The following is a 15649-nucleotide window of genomic DNA, read 5'->3' as shown; positions in this document are numbered from 1 at the left end:
CGTACAGCTTTACATAATTTCAGCAAGAATAAGGATGTGGTTATTAACCAGGTGGATAAAAGGGGAGCAGTGGTCAACTGGGATTGGCAGAGGTATCATAATGAAGCCATTTGTCAATGTTCAGATCAACAATATTATCAACATATGGATTTGGATCCTACCAATATTTTCAAAGCTGAAATTGACAATTTTTTAACTTTAGCTTGTGAAGAAGGCATTATATCCAAACATGATAAATATGTGGTGAATCCTGCTAAACAAGTTTTCTATATGCTACCCAAAATACATAAGAATTATGAAAAACCTCCAGGTAGACCTATAGTATCTGGGTGAGGTTCCTTAATGGAACCCTTATCTGAATATTTGACTAAATATTTGAAGCCATTGTTGACACATATTAGAGCGCGGATTCAGACACCACACAATTTTTGAATATCATAAACAACATACAATTGGAAAAGGGTTGGCTGTTGTGCACTTTAGATGTTAGTGCACTTTATACAAATATTCCACACTGGGCTGGTTTATTAGGGTTGGATTTTTGGCTTTCTAAAGTCTTCCTTTACCTGCCTGGTTTTAACACATTTCTTTAGTGCTTAACAGAGCACGTGCTCAATAAAAATGTTTTTTATTTTGACAATGTTTGCTATTTACAACTGAATGGCACTGCCATGGGAGCATCTTTTGCTCCTATTTATGCGGCTCTGTTCATGGGCTATGTTGAACATCATTTAATCTATGATGGCAATCATAATCTATTTCTAGCAGAAACAGATATTTGGTGCCATTATTTAGATGATTATTGGCTAATATGGAGGTCAGATGAGCATTATTTATTTGAGTTTGTTGAATATCTCAATGAAAACAAAATGGGAATTCAATTTGCATTGAACTACCATCAGGAGAGTATGACTTTTTTGGATGTGGAGGTCAAAGTTTTAGAAGATGGTACTTTGAGTAGTAATGTTTACAGGAAATATCCACAGTTTAATAATTTGCTATATGCTTCCAGTTGTCACCCTCCCCATGTCATTAAGAACATCCCTAAGTCTCAATTTTTAAGACTTAAAAGAATATGTTCTACTGTGGAAAATTATAATCTTCAGGCATGTGATATGGCCTGTAGATTTTATGAACAAGGTTATCATAAATATGATGTTGATTTAGCCAGCAAGAAAATCCATGATATTAACAGACAACAGACCTTTTCATATAGAGACAAAAGTTTAAAATCTGAGTCCCATCTTAGATTTATCATGGAATTTGGGAGCAATACCAGATACTTACAAGATATACACAAACATTGGGATATTTTATATATGGAGGATAGATTAGCTCAGCTTTTGCCATTTAGATGTAGGTTTGGATACAGAAGGGGAAAAAACATGGGGGACTGGTTTAACCATTACAAAAAGGGTAATCAGGTGATACAGAATAGTCTGCAAATTACACTACAGGGTGGCCCATTAATGAGCAGTTTTCCATGTGGACACTGCAGGTTTTGCAGTATGGTCCCTAAACAAAACTCATTCACTTCCTTAAATTGTCCTAAGGTATATGATATAAGGGTTTTTGGAAATTGTACTAGTGATTGGGTGATTTATTTGGTAAATTGCACCTGCCCTGCTTTTTATGTTGGGCAGAATTCTCACCCATTCAGACTTAGAATATCAGAACATATGAGTGACATTAAATGTCATAGGAATACAAATGCTTTATATAAACATCAAGTATTACACCCTTCTGCCAGGTTTAGGTTTACAGTTATAGACAGAATATACAAACCAAATACCTCCTCAGAAAATCTACACTCTTTATTGGATTATAAAGAAAAATGTGGATAATCACATTAGGTGGCTTATTTTCTCCAGGACTCAATAAACAATTGTGATTGGATAATTATGTGGATAATTATGTGGTGCACTATTTGACTGTATATATATATATATATATATTGATTGTTATACTATCTGTCAGATAGCACTGATGAAGGCTTGATGCTGAAACCGGTATGCTTTGTCACCCTTTTGGTGTCATTATCTTTGTGCATTCATTTATGGGTATTCTAGCCCAGTTGCAGCCATATCTCATAACATAACAGTTGGGACCAAATTTAGCAACAGGGGCAGTCTGTAGTGCACAACTCATATCAGGAACTTCTGGATTTGTCACAGGAACAGGAATGTCCTCTGGAATTGGAACACTGGACAACTCTGAGATAAAGAGTCTTTCTCACAGGCTATGTGTTGTAGTATAGGCTCAGACACCAGTCTCAAATGTTTCCGATTCCACCTAAAGATTGCTCCTTCTAATTCCACAATGTATGATCTTGGCTCTGCACCAATATTCTTCATGACACTAATCTGATCATAACCTTTGGACGTCTGCATCCTTACCACTTCAACAACTTGTAATGGCTTGAGTGGTTTGCTGGTCTTATCATAATAGGACTTCTGGGTTAGGTGCTTATTCAACAGATTGACTTTCACTGATTTGTTGTTCTTGACACATGGAACCAGCAATTGACTACTGATTGGTAATATGGTTTTGGTTTGTCTCAACAGAAGTCTCTGAGCAGATGAACCATGATGTTTATCATGAGGAACATTTATGAGATTCAAGAGATTCAGGAAAACATCACTATTGTCTTGTTTAGACTTCTCTTATTACTGTTTCACGTTCTGCCAAACCATTTGACTGTGGGTACTCTGAACTACTTGTGGCATGAGTAAAGTCCCATTCTTCAGCAAATTCTTTGACTGTTCCCTTGTAATCTGTATGCCATTGTCAGAAATAACTCTGTGTGGACTACCATGTACAGTAAAATGACATTTCATCTTAGTAATGACTGTACTGGATGCTAGGTTGGGAAGTAAATCAATCTCAAACTGATTGGAGTAAGAGTCTACTAACACCAAATAATGTTGACCATTCCACTCAGAAATATCAGCAGCAACTGTTAACCAAGGTAGTCCCAGAATTTGCTTAAGCTGAAGTGGTTCCTTCTGTTGATGTGGCTTTGTACTATTAAACATTGAACAAGAAGAAAGTGCTCTCTCAATGTCTTGTGACATAGAAGGCCAAAATACTGATTCAAAGATGGCTGCCATTCTGTGAGCACTGCTGAACTGCAGATCTCCATTTAACCTGAGGAAATCTAAACCCTGAGTGGATACTATAAAGATTTTAACATAAAATATTTGATAAAATAACTTCAGCTACGTTTTACTATCCTGTATTAAGAAGAAAAACTGGAAAAAAGGAATATATTTCACTGGATTACATCAGATTAGCTGGCTCTGCAGAGAGAAGTAAACAATGGAACCGTGTGCTTTCTATACTGCAAGTTTTTGTGTTTTAACAACATGTCAAAAGAGGAAAAAAACATGGATATAACCACTACCAAAACAAAACTTTCGGAATTACAGTCACCAGAAAAAGATGTGATTTTTAAACGACAGAAAATTACTAAAATACAGGAACAACAGAAACCAGGGACTAAAACTAAACCTGAGCAAGCATTAAACATGGAAGACATCAGAAATGCTCTGCTACCCATACAAGAAGCTCTGAAGGAACTGACTTGTCAAATACAAACATTTGGAAATTCATGTACTCAGTTGCTGGAAAGAATGGATAAGACAGAAGCTCGAATTTCTGAAAATGAGGATAAACTAACTTTACTCGAAAAAAAAAAACTAATCTACATGATGTGGATATACAGGTTATGCAAAGCAAACTTACAGACTTAGAAGCAAGATCCAGGAGAAACAACATTATTATCAGAGGGAATCCAGAATCTATTCAGTATAATGAGTTAATTCCATCCATACTACAAATATTTGCAGTGCTTCTAAATGACTCTGATATGGTGAAACAAATTATTATTGAAAGAGCACACAGAGCTCTGAGAGAGTTACAAGCATCTAACTTTGCTAGACCTGTATATGTGAAAATACTTAATTATCAAGATGTAAACAGAATACTTACTACTGCAAAACAAAATGGAGGCTATATCATGTGGAAAAATAATAAAATATCCATGACACAGGATCTACCTATACAGGTCAGACAAGCTAGACAGTCTTTGTCTCCATACTGCAAATTTCTTATTGACAAACAAATTAAGTTTCAAATGAAATACCCTAATATGCTTATATTTACAATGGATGGGACTAAACATGCTATTTCCACCAAAAATGAGGCAAGAAATCTGTTTCTAAAAGTTTTCAAGGCTTTACCTGCATCAGAGACTTGAATTGAACTCTCGTTGGGACTGGCATGCTGCTGAGGTCGGATCCATTGTTTTACTGTGCCTCAAGGACTGGGTAATCCTTTGTTTTCATTTGTAAAGGTTTAGGCCTTTTCCTGAGTAATAAAACTATTTGTTTTTGCTTATCTTGATTATCTGCGCTCATTTTCCGATGTTTTTTGGCTTCTACGAACTGTTTTCGACAAGGAGGAAGACAGGAAATACCTAAAATGCTGTTGTGGGTGCAGATTTCGTTGTGACCCTTCCGGGAGTCCATCTGCAAAAGCGGTCCCCCATTGCAAATATTTCACAGGGTTTCCAGGCTTGGGAAACCAAAGGGAACTGTTTTAAACACTTCTTTGCTTATTTAACATTAAAATAACACTGTTGTATGGTAAATTAAGCACATAGGCACATTTTATATACTTAAAATAGAAAACCAGTCAAAAATGGAAGGAGCGACACATGGTAAACATACCAAAAGTCCATAAGGTATCCTCAGAACATCAAGAGTCCAAACGAATGAAGTGCAATATAAAACATTAACAACTCATTCGAGTCACAATAGTCAAATTATCAAGCGACAACGTTAATCCTTCAAGACAGCAAAGCACAGACTCATTCAGTTCTGGAACAACTTATTTAATGAAGTAAAAATACAGACATGGGTTAGCGCTTTCACCTTTCGGCTTCATCAGACCCTTTTAAAAAACTCAATGCTAAACAGTTTATATACAAACATTGGCGGGAAAATCACCCTTGTATTATCCAATGAGCATGACAGAATATTCATAAAGAAGTACTCTATTCAACCCATATAAATAGAAACGTTAAACTTAAAAGCTATACTAATTATTAAGAGATAATTTATCATATATTTAAAAATAAATAAAAGCAGTATATATCATACATATGTAACAATAATATTGGTAATATATCATTTATTTTAAAAAATATATATAAATATAACATGAGAAATATATATATGATAAAACATTGATCAATGAATTCTCAACCTTCTCATCTTAAGGAAAGGTTTAATGGACACCGTCCCATTAAGACCTGGATAAGAGTCAGACCTCAGCCTCATAATCTATCCGAAACTACCCGTGTTGGATGTTCACCACTGGCATTCCCATTAATCAAAATATTCGAGGTATAGCATTAGAACAGCCTCTAAGGTCAATGCATTAGCTAAACATGTTATAGAACATGGTAGTTCCCACACGTTTAGGTTTAAGATTATAGAAGAGATCACTGCAGGTAATCGTGGTGGTGATATCAGGACATATACTGAAAGTAGAGAGACTACATGGATTATGAGGCTGATGTCTGACTCTTATCCAGGTCTTAATGGGAAGGTGTCCATTAAACCTTTCCTTAAGATGAGAAGGTTGAGAATTCATTGATCAATGTTTTATCATATATATATTTCTCATGTTATATTTATATATTTTTTAAAATAAATGATATATTACCAATATTATTGTTACATATGTATGATATATACTGCTTTTATTTATTTTTAAATATATGATAAATTATCTCTTAATAATTAGTATAGCTTTTAAGCTTAATGTTTCTATTTATAAGGGTTGAATAGAGTACTTCTTTATGAATATTCTGTCATGCTCATTGGATAATACAAGGGTGATTTTCCTGCCAATGTTTATATATAAACTGTTTAGCATTGAGTTTTTTAAAAGGGTCTGATGAAGCCGAAAGGTGAAAGTGCTAACCCATGTCTGTATTTTTACTTCATTAAATAAGTTGTTCCAGAACTGAATGAGTCTGTGCTTTGCTGTCTTGAAGGATTAATGTTGTCGCTTGATAATTTGACTATTGTGACTCGAATGAGTTGTTAATGTTTTATATTGCACTTCATTCGTTTGGACTCTTGATGTTCTGAGGATACCTTATGGACTTTTGGTATGTTTACCATGTGTCACTCCTTCCATTTTTGACTGGTTTTCTATTTTTAGTTTTGGCTGTTTTGGTTGGAGCATTTACTCTGCATAGGCATTATTTTTTGAGTTACATTTTATATACTTCCCTTATAAATGTTTATTTAGAATCTTGTAGTTATATTATTTAGAGAGGGTGCAGGGTTTAGTAATGTTTGTATAACTATACTTGTCATTATAGTCTTTAATGTACTGTGTAGAGATGATAATCTATTATATTAATTAGTAGTTTGCTTTAATATAAAACTATAATAGTGTGAATTTATAACCAGGGTTATTAGTAGTTAGTAGTTAGTAGTTAGCTGTATACTTATTTTAGTATAGGGTTATATTCTAGCATGTTTTTTTTTTTTTTCTCTCTAGGTTATATTCGTAGTAAAATGATATCTCTGTTTACACATTAAGTCTTTTTTATATGTTATTTCTTTTTCTTTTTGCATGCGGTTTATGTATAGATAGCTAATCCAATTATTAAAACTTTCTTTTTTTACTTTATTTTTTATATGTACTGTAATATTATATTTTCAATATTGATTTGCTTAAATAATAGTTAACCAAGGAGCTGTAGATCATGACAGTGCTTGTTAGGGAATGTTTAGTTTAGGCTTTGTCGTAGTTAAGTTAGATTATATAGGTCTTAACTGTGGAACATGTTTGAAATTTTATAATATGGTGTTTTTATATTTGTTTCTTCTCTCAAACCTTTTGTTGTTCCATGTTATACAAGACCTATACATGTCCTGGTCCGGGGTTATAGTGGGTAAGCACTGGTGTAGGACGGGATATAAGGGTTGCTTCCAGACTATGTATGGTTTTGAATTTACTTTATTTTTCTTTTATGTTTTCTCTCCAAAACCTTCATTGTACAGCCAACCTTTGAAATGTGGGAATTAGACTCATGGAACATTAAAGGGCTCCAGAACTTAAAGAAGAGGAAATTATTGTTACATGTTTTATTGCAGGCTAAGGCATGGTTTATTTTACTTCAAGAAACGTATTTAATGAATGATCAATGGGTTGATATTAAAAAAAAGAAGTGGATCAGAGAAGTAGTAGCATTGGAAGGTAAGTCAAATAGTGCTGGGGTAGCTATTATTATTAAAGATCAATACAAGGAAATAATTTTGGATTCAAACACAGGTAAAGATGGGCGGTGGTGCTACGTTATTCTTGCATCTACCCTATTTGATAAACCTATTTTACTTTTAAATATTTATGTGCCCTGTAATGATCAACAAATATTTATAACATAATTGTACTAAATTCTAACACAATTTGATAGATATTATGTAATTATTGGAGGTGATTGGAATGCTTACCAAAATCCGAAGTTGGATAGATCTTGCCCACAAAGAGCATTTAATAAGCAGGCTGCATTAGCACTGAATGATATTAAAGAGGATTTTCAACTTTATGACCCTTTTCACTATTTGAACAATGTTAATAGCACAAATAATTTTACATTTTATTCCCCATGTCATAAAATGTGGTCCAGAATAGATTTCTTTCTGATTTCAAGAACATTGATTAATCTAGAACCTATAGTTGTTATAAATGCACATTATCTGTCAGATCACTTGAAAATTTTACTGAGTTTTGCTAAGGAGGTAAAGGATACCTTGCGACAAAGAGGTTATAATTGGTCGCTTAACCCAAATTTGCTGAATAAGGAAGAAATAATATAAGAAATTACAAATTACCTTAAAGATTTATTGGCTGGCCTAAAGAAACAACAATATACCCAGGATATGGAATGGGCAACAGTTAAAACACAAATAAGAGGGATCCTTTTGCAAAAAGCTTTTTATTATAAAAAAATACTAAACAGGGATATTAAAAATTTAGAAACAAAAATTAAACTACTTGATCAAGAACTGATTTGGAATTTTAATGAACAAACAGAGAAGAAACTGCTTAAATGTCAAAAGTATCTCTTCTTAATTCAAAATAGTAGATTAACATTTCAAGAATATAAGACGCTGGTGATGTACGCTAATCATGTTTAAACACCATCGAGAGCATTAGCTAGGATCATTAATCAATTGAAAACAACAGTGCAGATTTCGGAAATACAATTTAATAATATTATATATTCTAAAATAGAGGATATCATTAATATTTTTGAGGGAATATATACTAGTATTTATGATGGGCAAAAGGATATGTCCTTACACAGAATTTATGAAAACTTTTTACAATCAATTAAGTTTCCAAAAATAGGAGAGGATATTCAAAATGACTTGGTCAAACCAATAACCGAAGAAGAAGTAGTATATATAATCCAACATATGAAATCACATAAATCACCAGATCCTGATGGGTTGACAATGGAGTTTTATAAAAGGTTTGCAGATACTTTCGGTGAGATACTTTCAGTTGTATTTAACTACATAATTAGGAATAAAATTAGTGATCCTCATCTTAATGCCTCAAAAACTATTTTTATACATAAAGCCAATTCAGATCCCCAAATCCCTGATAATTATAGACTGATATCATTAATAAATGTAGATATGAAAATTCTTACCTCTATTATAGCATCTAGACTGAAGAAAATCATGACTCATATAATATCCAAAGAACAGGCTGGATTTATGGCAGGTAGACAAACCAGTGACAATACACTTACATTACATACTATGATAACATATGCTAAACAAAATAATCTTAATGTTTATGCCCTTATAATTGATGCACAGAAGGCCTTTGATAGGGTTGATACAAATTTTTTGTTTGATCTTTTACCTTATTTTAATATTGCCCATGAGTTTGTTCAAATGTTACAAATATTATATAGTAATCCCTATACTACACTGTATATTAATAAAAGTTTCTCTAAAAGAATACAGATTAAGACTGGAACATGCCAGGGCTGCCCTTTGTCCCCTTTACTATTTAATCTTTATCTTGAACCTTTGTTTTTATATATTAAGCAGAATGTTTATCATAATGTCCCAATAATTTATGGAACCAAAATATTAATGGCAGCTTTTGCTGATGATCTTAACATTTATTGTGCATCTTCAATATCAGATACTGAAAAATTATTGAAGGCTGTTAATGACTTTTCAGAAGTCTCTAACTATAAAATTAACTTGAAAAAAAAAAATATCTTCCCTTTAAAAACACCTAAACCTTTTTCGCTATTACCTTTGGTTGGGCAGGTAGCATTTAAAGAAAATATTAAATACTTAAGTATTGAGTTTTCTACAGATAATAAAGACTTCTACAATAATAATATTAAAACAATTTGGGACCAAATCATTTCTGATTTTGGGAGGTGTAAAAATTTACGACTGCCAGTATTAGCAAAAGTTTCAATTGTTAAAATGAATGTATTACCATGGCTATTATATATTTTCAGGTCAGCCCAACTAAAACTTTTGAAGACATTTTTTAAACAAATTCATAAAGAATTGGCTAAATTCATTTGGGAACCAAAAAAAACAGGATTTCTTATGATAAATTAATGACCCCAAAAAATAGAGGAGGACTGGAGTTGCCTAATTTTGAAATGTATTATTTAATCGTAAACTCTAATAGAATTCTAAGAATTGCCAACTATGATATCACTAGTACTAAGTGGACACCAACTTGGGTGATCTTGAATTATAAATATATTTCAAAGTTGAATATTAATCCAAAAGCAATACCTTTTTTAGGTAAAGATACTTTGAAATTATATGGGATTATTGAACACATTAAAACGGACATAATTTATTTACAAGACTTATTTCAAGCATTAGATCTGGTTCAGTATATGATGGTTTTTCAACCCTTTCATAGGAATCCTAATTGAAAAAATAATTAATTGATCTTAAAAAGTTTCCATTAATAGTTAATTTAACTTTGATTGATATATATAAATATCTTGAATTTTCGGCCTACCAAATAAGACAAGAATTTAACCTACCTAAAAATTATCTTGTTATTATGAGACAAATTAAAGAACTTGCTATAAGTTACTTTAAAAAATTTAAACCTGAAGATGAGACTGTGAATAAATGCTCTGATTTGTGGCAAGCTCTCCAACAGGATATTAAATATATAACAACAACAAATAAATTAATTAAAGAATTTAGATTTCATGATAAAGTTTTGTTATCAAACTATTGGGAAGAGAAAATCCTATTAACAGACAAAAGTATTATGTTAAAAGCAATTGACTTGACTATCAAATCTACTTCTCTTCAAAAATTGATATATACCCAGATGATGATATGGAATAATGCATATTATGCACGCTTTACCCTGCATAAATTTAACTCTAAAAACTCTCCAACCTGTCCATATTGTAAGAATCAACCGGCAGATCTTCTTCATATGTTTTGGAGCTGTAAATGCATATACAAGCTTTGGAATTCCCTTAAGATTCAATTTCAGAAGATGGGTTACCAAAGCACAACATTGTCATGGAAATTTTGCATATTCCCCCGAATGAACTCCCTAGATCACAAAGTATTATATATATTAATATTTTTTATTAATGAAGCTTTATATAGCCATGAATTGGTTAGACCCATCTAAAACATCATGGGAAAACTTTAGAGTTTTGGCAACAAGGCATATATTAGCTCATAAACTACTTTTAAATCCGCATAAGAAAAATATTAATAATCAAAAAATTTGGGAACAGATATTTAATATTATACTAGCATAATACTTTTAATTTGAAGGTATTGACAATTATTTATATGTTTGGAGAGAATTTTGTAATCAAACTGTCTATACTTAAATGTTATTAATTACTTTTTGTTTTTTTTCTATTATTAATGTTTCACATGGAAGCATTCTTGTAAATATTGTATATTTGTTTGGTGTGATGGTTAGTGATATAAGTTAGTATTTTTTTTTTTTTTTTTAATTTTTGTTCTTGTTTTTAATGATGTATGAAAATAATATAATAATAAACATTTATTATGGAAAAAAAAAGAAGGCCAAAATACTAGTTGTCTCGCACTTATTTTGGTAGATTGGGTTCCTGGGCGACCACGATGCAAGATAGTAATGTACTCTAGTTGCAAGGACTTTGAAACAATTACTTTTGGACCTTTCATAATGGTACCTTTGTCAGACAAAATCTCATCTCTGTAAGGAAAATAAGGTTGTGCTACTTGAGGTAAACTAGATTGCTTTGATCTCCATCCTTGTTTGATGAAGTGGTTGAGCCTCTGTAAAACTGGATCATGGCTGTGTGATCTCTCAACTCATCAAGATGTGTGGAAAAAAAGTTCTCACTTCCATGACTTCAAAATCAAGGTTCTCATTGTTATGTTGCTCTGTGGTGTTTCTGGGTGATCTGAATAAGGTATCAAGATAAAGAAGTTTGCCTTTCTTGTAGGCAAGATTGAAGTTGTACTTTTGCAATTTCAGCATCATATGCTGCAGTCTAGCTGGAGCTGAACGCATAGGCTTTCTCAACATAGTGACTAATGGTTGGTGGTCCATTTCGATCTGGATAGGTCTACCATAAACATAATCATGGACCTTCGAACATGCAAACACAATTGCCAAAAGCTCTTTCTTGATTTGGGCATACTGTATCTCAGTTTGGGTAAGAGTTCTCAATGCATAGGCAGCAGGTTGATCCTCTTGTAGAATGACTGCACCAAGACCAAATTTCAAAGCATCACAGGAAAGTGTAACTGGCTTGTGAACATCATAATATCTGAGAGTTAGTAGATTAGCAATTCTCTGTTTCATGACATCAGAATACTCTTTGGTGTTGCTGTAACCAAGACCAGGATACATCTTCACAGTAGCTCTCTGAGAGGTGCTAAAAGATGGCTCAAGTCTGGAATAAACTTGCTTAGATAGTTGACCATACCAAGAAAAAGTTGCAGGGCTTGAACATTGTCTGGAGCTGGCATCTCGAGAATGGCTGTTTGCTTTGAAGGGTCTGGTTGTAAGCCTGTACTAGTAAATAAGTGACCAACACAAGTAACCTCTCATAACCTGAACTTGCATTTGTGTAGACTGAGCTTAAGATTCACTTGACATGCCCTGTCTAGAAATTTTCTGAGGTTTCCATTGTGTTCTGCTTCATCACAACCTCCTACTAGTATGTCGTCTACTATAATAGCACAAGGATACCTAGAAAAAATTTGCTCCATTGCATGTTGAAATACTTCACTTACAGAATTTATCCCAAATGGCATTCTCAAAAATCTGTATCTGCCAAACAGAGTACTGAAAGTAGTGAACGATGAGGATTTCTGGTCAAGCTGAATTTGTCAAAATGAACTCTTTGCATTTAAGACAAAAAAATAGTGGCATTTGGCATCAAGGCTGAGACATCTTTGTGCACATTGGATGATGAGTTTTTCTTTAGCACTTTGTTCAAATCTCGTGGATCAATACATATTCTAATGTCACCTGAGCTTTTCTTATGAGCTACCACCATGGAAGATACCCATTCAGCTATCGATTCAACTGGACAAATCACACCTTGTCTCACCGTTTTATCTAACTCTGCTTTGACTTTGTCCTGCATGGCTGTTGGAACTTTATGTACTGGCATGATAACTAGACTGATGTCTGGGAATAACTTCATGTAGTACACAACTGGAAGTTTGCTTAGTTTGTCTTCGAAAAGATCAGCATAGGTAGAAAAAATCTGCTGGGCAAAATCAGAGTAGTGGTCTTTCAAGCAAACATGATGGACTTCCTTATTAAATGAAAACAGTCCCATTTTCAACCTGTCTCTGAGCCCTAATAATGACTGGACATGCCTCTTGACCACATAAAATAATAAGTTGTAGCTTCTTCCAGCAGAGTAACATGAAAGCACTACTGAGCCTTCAGTTGCTTTACCTCCATAAGCAACAAGCTTTGCACACCTTGCCAAATCAAGCCTTCCACCATGACACACTCTAGCAAATGTTTCTGCTGACATAACATTACACTTGGAACCTGTATTAACTTTGAGCTCGGTGGGTTTGCCATTTATCCAAACAGTACAAAATACTTTATTATTTGCCCTTAAACCTACTGCATTAATTGTTTCATGAAGCACTGACACACCATCAACATAAAGACTAGAGTTGCCACTGTTTAACTTGTTCCCTTTTAATAAAAGAATGTGGGCCTTTTGATTTACAGATTCTTTTGAAATGATTCCATTTATTACATTTGTGGCATTGCTGACTAAAAGCTAAACATTTTTCCCTTTTAGATTCATGACTTCCACCACAATTATGACAGTTGGTGATGACACTGGTTCGGGCCCATGCTTTGAATTTACTGACTCACTCTTGTGCTTCACTGAGACTGTGAGAACTCTGAATTTGCTAGAAAGTTCTGGGGTTTACCAGTGAGCGCTGTAGAGGTTACAGTTGCTGCCATGTGCTTGGGCCTTTCTTTTAGCCACGTGTTGCATACTATCAACATGAGCTTTATCATTGTGCCTTCTAGAGCTGTTCTCATTTGTAAGCATATTTGTGTGCTTTCCTGTGAGCTCGTATATCCGACAAATGTCAGTGGCCTTATTTAAAGTTAAATCACTATTACGAAGCAAAATCTTTCTCATGGAATCATCTTTTATGCAACACACAAGTCTGTCCTTTATCAACTCATCCCTTAAGTCATCAATTCTGCATGTTTAGCTTTATTTCTCAGGTCAGTTATATATGCTGGAAACATTTATGGGGGTTACATATTTCTCTAAATTTACATTTTAAGCACGGGCCAAAAACAAATCCCCTCCTCTACTTCAAAAGTACAAAGAGCTCAGAAACCTTTAAAAAAAACTAGTTAACAATGATAAGAGGAATGTCTTCTGCTCCACCCAATCAAACCTGCAGAACAATCCCAAAAAATTCTGGACAGCCATTAATAAACTTCTTTATCCTGACAACCCTACAACTCCCTCCTGCATAACACTACAACTGAAACAGCCACTCTCCTAAACAGCAACTTCATATATATAATCCAAAAACTAACTCAAAATAACAACACTTCCTCTACCCCTCCTTCATCTCCCAACAAAACATCTCCCAATAGCTTCTCATTTAAACCAGTTCCTACTGTTTACAGCAAATCTCTCTTCCTCAAACCTTGCTCCCCCCTCTGCTGATAAACTACCTTCTTACTTTCTCATAACTGCCTACCCTGTCTCTATACTCATAAATAGATCCATTACTGAAGCCTATGTCCCTGACATATGGAAATCTTTCTTTACAATCCCACTACATAAGGGCAGCAACTCTGCTGACCCTTCTAATTACAGGCACATTGCCATTTTGTCCCCTATCTCTAAAATTCTTGAGAAATGCATACATACCCAGTTACTCAAACACCTACTAAACAATAACCTGCTAACCTCCACCCAACACAGTTTCAGCCCCCACCACAGCACATCCACTGCATTACTTTCTTTCACTTAAACAGTAGCTGAGGCCCGTGATAACAACATGCTCATTTTCTGCTTATTCCTTGATCTCTCAAAGGCTTTTGATACTGTTTCTCACTCTAAACATCTAAATAAACTCTCAGACCTCAACCTCTCTAGCTCCTCAGTAAACTGGTTCTCCAGTTACCTCTCCAATGGCAAACTATCTTCTCCTACTTTCTTCCAGTCAACACAGGACTTCCTCAAGGATCAATCTTGGGCTACTTCTTGTTCAATATCTTCACAAATTACATTCTGCTTGCAAACTCTCTACTGTATTACAATACACTGATGAGTCCACACTTATCTCTTCTGCCAATAGTATTCCTAACCTTTCAACACTCACTCAGGATACCTTCTCATCTGTAGAAACATGGCTGTCCGATAATCAGCTAGTACTATATCCTGGAAAAAAAAAACTCCTTCTCTTCTTTCCTAGAACACTGACACAACACAAATCTTCCATTGTTATCACCTCCCTCAACAAGCCTAGTACCTACCTATGAACCTATTAAAGCTGAACCTTCTACCAAGCTGCTTGGCACCATAATCGACGATGAACTAAAATTCAACCTATGCATCCAACAATGAATAAAAAAAAAAAAAAAAACATCAGAAACTTGGACTGCTTTACAGAAATCAGAAATTCTTTACACCTACCTCCAAACTTTCTCTGGCTCAGTCACTCCTCTTACCTTGTCTACTTTACGCTGCCCCCTATCCTTACGAACATTCAGTCTACTCTTTTGTCCAGACTTGACCAAACATACAATAAAATAGCCAGATTTGCCACAAGCCTTCCTTACAACTCTCATCACTGTCTCACTCTAAAGAAACTTTAATGGTCTGAATTCTCTCATCAGTTACATATCACACATTCTGCTTTCTAGAGTCCATCTTCCTGCCCTTTCTTCTCCAACCTAGTATGTTACTACACCCCCCTCCGACATCTCCGCATGACTGACAAACATCTTCTAGACATCTATAAACTCAAAAAGAATATTGGAAAGTCCCTTTACAAGTATTCAATCCCCCTTAACATAA

This window comes from Protopterus annectens, chromosome 1.part1 (assembly GCF_019279795.1).
Source record: "Protopterus annectens isolate FY-2018-M chromosome 1.part1, PAN1.0, whole genome shotgun sequence".
In the NCBI taxonomy this organism is placed as follows: Eukaryota; Metazoa; Chordata; order Ceratodontiformes; family Protopteridae; genus Protopterus; species Protopterus annectens.
The sequence above is the reverse complement of the archived record's forward strand: the minus strand, read 5'-3'. Positions refer to the sequence as shown.